Source organism: Ochotona princeps, chromosome 23 (assembly GCF_030435755.1).
Source record: "Ochotona princeps isolate mOchPri1 chromosome 23, mOchPri1.hap1, whole genome shotgun sequence".
Taxonomy (NCBI): domain Eukaryota; kingdom Metazoa; phylum Chordata; class Mammalia; order Lagomorpha; family Ochotonidae; genus Ochotona; species Ochotona princeps.
In genome coordinates this window covers 14,762,195-14,768,447 of record NC_080854.1, presented here as the reverse complement: position 1 = coordinate 14,768,447, position 6,253 = coordinate 14,762,195, and positions in this window count along the sequence as shown.

The window sequence follows — 6,253 nt, the reverse complement described above, 5'->3', positions numbered from 1 at the left end:
GTAAATGACTTAAACTCATCAATAATAGGTCATAAATTAGTAGCCTGGATTTAAAAAACAAAACCCATCTATTTGTTGCCTATAAGAGGCACATCTCACCAATAAAGATCAGCGGAAACTATATCTCATGGATTTTAATTTTTTAGTTTATTTCTTCAAAACAGTTTTTTTCTCATTAAATTCTTCACTGACTCATAGATCACACTAGCATCATTTTCTTCAAGAAGGTTCTTGATTTCCTTTTTCATTGCTTCAGTGACACATTAGTCATTCAGTCACATGTTATTTAACTTCATGGCGATGTAAGTTTCTCTTTTTCTTCCTGTTGTTAATTTTGTTTATGGCTTTTCATTTAAGGGTATATATAGCAACTGTGTAATGGAGACTATCATATCCAGATGTGAAGATACAATTCAGTATGCATCTAATGCAGTACGGACTCCCAATGAAACTGTTAAATATATCATGAGATAAGATGCTGGACTCCACCACTGTCCATGCCCACACTGCTTATGAAGAACCATACTATTGTAATAAGATAGGGGCACTCACTGGGGGGAGAGGTGATTTGGGGAGGGGGTAAGGGAAATCCCAGTGCCTACAGAACTGTATAATAAAATGATAATACTAGTAAGTGAAAAATAAGTAAAAAAAAAAGTGACGCACCAGAATGTGTATGTTTTACTTAATTTCTCCCAATGACAACATCTTGAAAGGCAATATTATAATATGCTCAGAACAGAAGGCTCCATAGTCTGGTTCATTTGATTTCTGATTAATCTCAATGCTCCTATTCAAAGATTAACTTGCAAAAAAAAAAAAAAACCCACTTTCCTATAGTATTAGCTTTCTTACTACTGTTATTCATGGCTTTCTGAGTATCGACCATGCCTACAAAACAGGGCAAGTTGTAAAGGTGCAGTAACAATGGAAGACAGAAATTCAGAAACTAAAATGCCAAATGAAAGTGTGATTACACCTATAAGAGGTGAATTTACCAGCATGTGTGCAGTTGCTTTTTTTATATTTCAATATTATGATACTTGTTTCACTCCATATCATTGAAAGGCACTTTGCAAAATAAGGATGAAATACTTGGTTTAACCCATTGAGTAGCGCTTTTTTTCTAGAATGATTTTAACACTGTGTTTTAAATAAATCGTGATCACAGAGTTTTGTATTTGTTTTGAGCTTCAAATACCCACTGCTTTCAAATTTGGATTGAATATCATGGTTTAGAGAAAGACATAGAGGTATGATTGGGACAACCCACATCTCATATTGGGGAGCCTTGTGTAAGCTCTGGGCAATGAGGTTTACTGCCCTCCTCTTACCGATTGCATTGCAGTGCTGGGGTTTTTGCAGTTAGGAAGGTAGGGATGTTTATTCATGACAGCGCTTATATTGTGGGCCTGTTCTAAGGATAATCACCTAATCCATCCTTCTTTCCCCAGCACTCACTGCTGTAGTGAAGTCTACTGGTACTTAGGTGGAGCATCTGCACCCACTGTGGTCTGCTGAAACTGGAGCTGCCCTGCCCCACCACGCTTTCTGGGCTGCTGTCCATGGTGCCAGCCCTGAGCTGAGAGACTGCAGCTGCTGCTGGTGGTTGCCAGGACCAACAGGCAGTGAAATGAACCAGGCAGGTGGCAACCAAGGCACCACTCAGAGATCCCTGGCGTTCTCTCCATCTCTGCTATCTACAGAATTCTAAGACTGAGCTTTCAGTTGCTCCTGTTTTGACTACAAATGGAAGTTCGGGGCTGTTATTGATGGGAAGCATTATGGACAACAAAAATAGTTGATGAATATGCATTTTGATATCATATTGTGTATACGCACATACACACTATGATATCATAGTATATATGGTTTACATATACATATATATATATATACCATGAAACATCCCAGCTTACTGTAATATGCAATATACTGCAGATAACTGCACAAGCTAAGTGATCGGTCTTATGCTGCTGTTTGAAGCACGTGTTTGCTGAGCTCACTGCCGTACATCAAGGAGCTGCTCTGAAGTTAAAACAACTGTGCTGCATTGCCACATTTAGTTTTGTGGGGTTTTGACTAAATGCAGCTTCTGTACATTTGCTTGTGTTCCTCTGCACTAGTAATGTCACCATGTGGGGGGGGGGTGTGTGTGTCTGTGTGTGTTTGTGTAATTTTTGCTCATAGCAGGTTTCTGTGCATTTTACTGTAGCAAATGAACAAATAGATGATAATCTACATTTATGTTATGTGTTGATGGCATATGTAACTTTTTCTTATCTTTTTGAACATTTCTAGGCTATGTAGTCTATCTTCAAGCATGTTCAAGTTGTCATAATTCTCAAAAAGCAAAAAGCTGAAAACACAATTGGAACACAAGTTCAAATACACTTTGTTCAAGAGGAATAAAGTTACTCACTCATACTCCTTTTTGAACTTAGTCATATCCACTTTTCCCCAGTAATATTTCTCCAAAATTGCATTTGATAATGGGACCAATAGTTTTCCATCGCTAACCAGAACAGGCAGCACCCATTCCTCTTCTATGTCAATTAATAATAGTTAAGTGGATTGATATTTTCCATCCTTTTGATACTCAGTTTTCACTTTGTTTGCTGCAGAAATATGCTCTTTATTTTTCTTCTCTTCAATCTTCCTTTCCTCATTTGTCATTTTCCTCACAATCCTTTCATCTTAGGAAAACCAAAGGCATAATTTTCTGTTGTGTTCTCATTTCTTTAATGCTTACATTCAAGTTTATAATTCATAACTGTGCAAAACACACCCAAATTTATAGTTCCACCTCAGAGCTGTCTCCTGGATGCTAGAAGTCTGTACTCAACTATCTGAATTATTATGTGAATTGTATACTTTACGATCAATATGTTCTCTAGGTAACTGTGGCATTTTATTGTTACTCTTATTTTCCATGATACAGCCTGGTAGGTATAAGGATTTCTCCCTCCCATTTCCTTCTCCCCTGCCTAATGTTCCCTCCCACCATCTTCTCCCATGATAGTACCCATCTGACAGTAGAATTCTTTAGCAACATTTGTAGGTTTGATATTCTATGACAGTCTTTAAGCTAGATACGATACTATTTGTTTAGAAATGCAGATTAAATCCATGAAAGTAAGAGAGTTCCTCTTTAGTGGAAAATTACCACGACTCCAAAATTTGGCAATGCATTCCTGTCAAAACTCATCACCATAAGATAATTTTACATCCTCATTTTTGTGTGAGATGAAAAAGCAGTGTGTGTCTGGGGGAGGGGTAGTTATATGTATCTTTTGTCAGAGTCCTAAACATTTTACATCATTAGAAAGCACACACAGTCTGCAAGATAGACTGTAATTGCAGTTCAGGCTTTTATTGAAACCCTAGAGTAAATGTTCTATGGATATACACATGCCAAAGCCTACAAAAGCAAATCCCAAATATCCAATGCAAATAAATCAGAATGACCACCACTTAGTTCTCATTATTGCTCACTCTTCTTTTTGAAAGATTTATTTATTTTTATTAGAAAGGCAGATTTACAAAGAGAAGGCGAAACAAAGTCTTTCATCTTCTGGTTCATGTCCCAAGTAGCCAGAATGGCCAGAGCTGAGCTGATCCCAAACCAGGAGACTGGGGCATCTTCCAGGTCTTCCACGTGGTTGCAGGGTCAGCTTTCAGCTGTCTTCGACTGCCTTCCCAAGCCATAGGCAGGGAGCTGGAAGCGACGTGGTGAGGACAGGACATGCATCGGCACCTATGTGGGATCCTAATGCGTTAATGTCAAGGACATTAACCACCAGGTTGCTGAGGGAGGCCCTCATTGTTCTAAATCATACTCAAGCCATGAATCCCTTTACGCTGACTCACCTCCCATGTACCCTGTTTGTAATTCTGTGGCCTATTTTATCCAAAACAGAAATTTTCCTTGGCTCTATTTATATTACCTATCATTCCTACGTGTGATTTTTCACACCACAACTTAAGACATAATGTGCTTTATGTGAAATCAATTACATAAAAAGCAAGATAGTCTCTTTAATTACAGGAAAGTATAACCTTTGTGTTGAGAGGAACGTGTTCTACTTTCCATCTCACATCTTGTACAACTGACAACTGACAGAGATTAGATTACATCCACTTGATTGATTTTTTTTTAATTTATTTATTTTTTATTGCAAAGTCAGATATACAGAGAGGAGGAGAGACAGGGAGGAAGATCTTCCATATGATGATTCACTCCCCCAAAGGACCACAATACCGGAGCTGCACTGATCCGAAGCCAGGAGCTTTTACTGGGTTTCCACAGAGGTGCAGAGTCCTAATGCTTTGGGTCATCCTTGACTGCTTTCCCAGGTCACAAGCAGGTTATACAGGTGAACTAAAATTTGATGATTCCATAATGATCGGAAGGCTCTGTGAGAGACCATCCATTTTGTTCCATTCTTTTCATATTTATCCCAGTTTTTTCTAACGAAATGTATAATCACTTACGATACAAAAGTAAAAGTGGCAAAGTTTTTTTAATGTTCTTTGAGATTCTTACAGATTTCACCTTGCTTAATCCTTTGTATTACCTCTATATTATAAGCAACAATGTACTACCATGCTACCAGAATAATATTGTAGTTTTTTATAATTCCCATTCAAAAAACACTAAAATACACAGATTTTTAAATAATTTGCCCATGCTGCCACCCCCAATTTGAATTATTCTAAGGATCTGTACTGTCCTAGTAAAACACTGGTTTTGTTTTGCTTTGTTTTGTTTTGTTTTGTTTTGGTGCAATGTATTTAGGCACTAAATCACACCTTTTTTCTACATCTACTATTGCTAATATTTATAGTGATGGCTTTGAAGAGCTAAGAATTACTTGTTAAATAGCTTTAGAATAGCTCCAAATAACATTACACTTGGACATGTATTCAGGCAATAATAATTACTGTGATCCAATTATAATATTTGTATAAATTGTTTTGATGCTACTATTAATCATTTTTGTACACTGTTGTAATTATATTTAAAAGGTGTATGTACATTTATTTTTAAACATGATATACACAATGAAGTAGTCTTATAAATGTTTTTTCAAATAATCATGAACCAGAAATCCATTCAGTAAAATTGTTTTATCGGTTCCCTCATTTAACATACAATCTTATTGATAGTTCAATGTTAAATCACTTATTTGTTATTATACCTTATAAAATTTAATTCAATGATTAATTCTTACTAGTCAAAAAGGCATATACTATTTGTAAACTGTACTTAATTTTATACACAGTGCTGGGTAAATATTAAACACTTGACAAATTACAGATAAGCAAACACAATTTCTCTCATTTTTAAATCTCCAGAGATTGAAGGTGAGATACAGGGAAGTAAGAAAACTTACACATAGGTGTAGATATGCATATGAATATATTGAAGCAATATAAAATCAACCTAGAGCTATTTGGGTCTATGCTAAGAAGGTTACTTGATTCTTGGGGGTGCGGGACGGAAGATGAAGCTGGATTTGTATGAGTAGATGCTCTGTATGTGACGCTTTTCTCTTATTTTTCCAGGACAGAGTTCTGCTTTGGTACTTCAACAAATCTGAAATTCATATTATAGTCACTTCTTTTTCTCATAATTTACTTTGCAATTTGAAAAGTAGCTTACACACTCAAATACTATTAGAAATCTCATGAGAAATCACTTGAGATATTGTAAAACTATTACATCAGCTGGTACCCTTAAAACATTATTTTAAACCATTCTGTTTTACGGTGATCCAAATGAAGTTTTCTTTGGCAAAAGAAAAATGTGTTCATCTGGTAAAATGATTTCAAAAATTAAGAAGGGAGTTTTCCAGGTATAAGAATAGAAATATGTTTTTGCTTAAAGACTAAAATATAATAAGAATCAAACCAAATTGATTTGCCTCCTAGACACTGTAAAGAAATATATTATCTTTAAAATACTCCTGTAACTACAGACATACTTCCTGTTTTTAAAATGGCTTTGTAATAAGCATTCACTTCTCTTCTGGATGTGCACATTGATATTAAAAATGGCATCATAACTTGTCAGTCCGAAACTTCATCTAAGTTGTTATAAAACATGTGACTTTTGTTAGTTTTAAATATACATGTCAACACAAAGAAACATTTTCTTTTGCACACTCTTATTTGCTTGATTCAAAGATACATTCGCAATGTTGTTTATTTATTTTCATACTTGGAAAACTATTTGGACAGTATTCTTAAT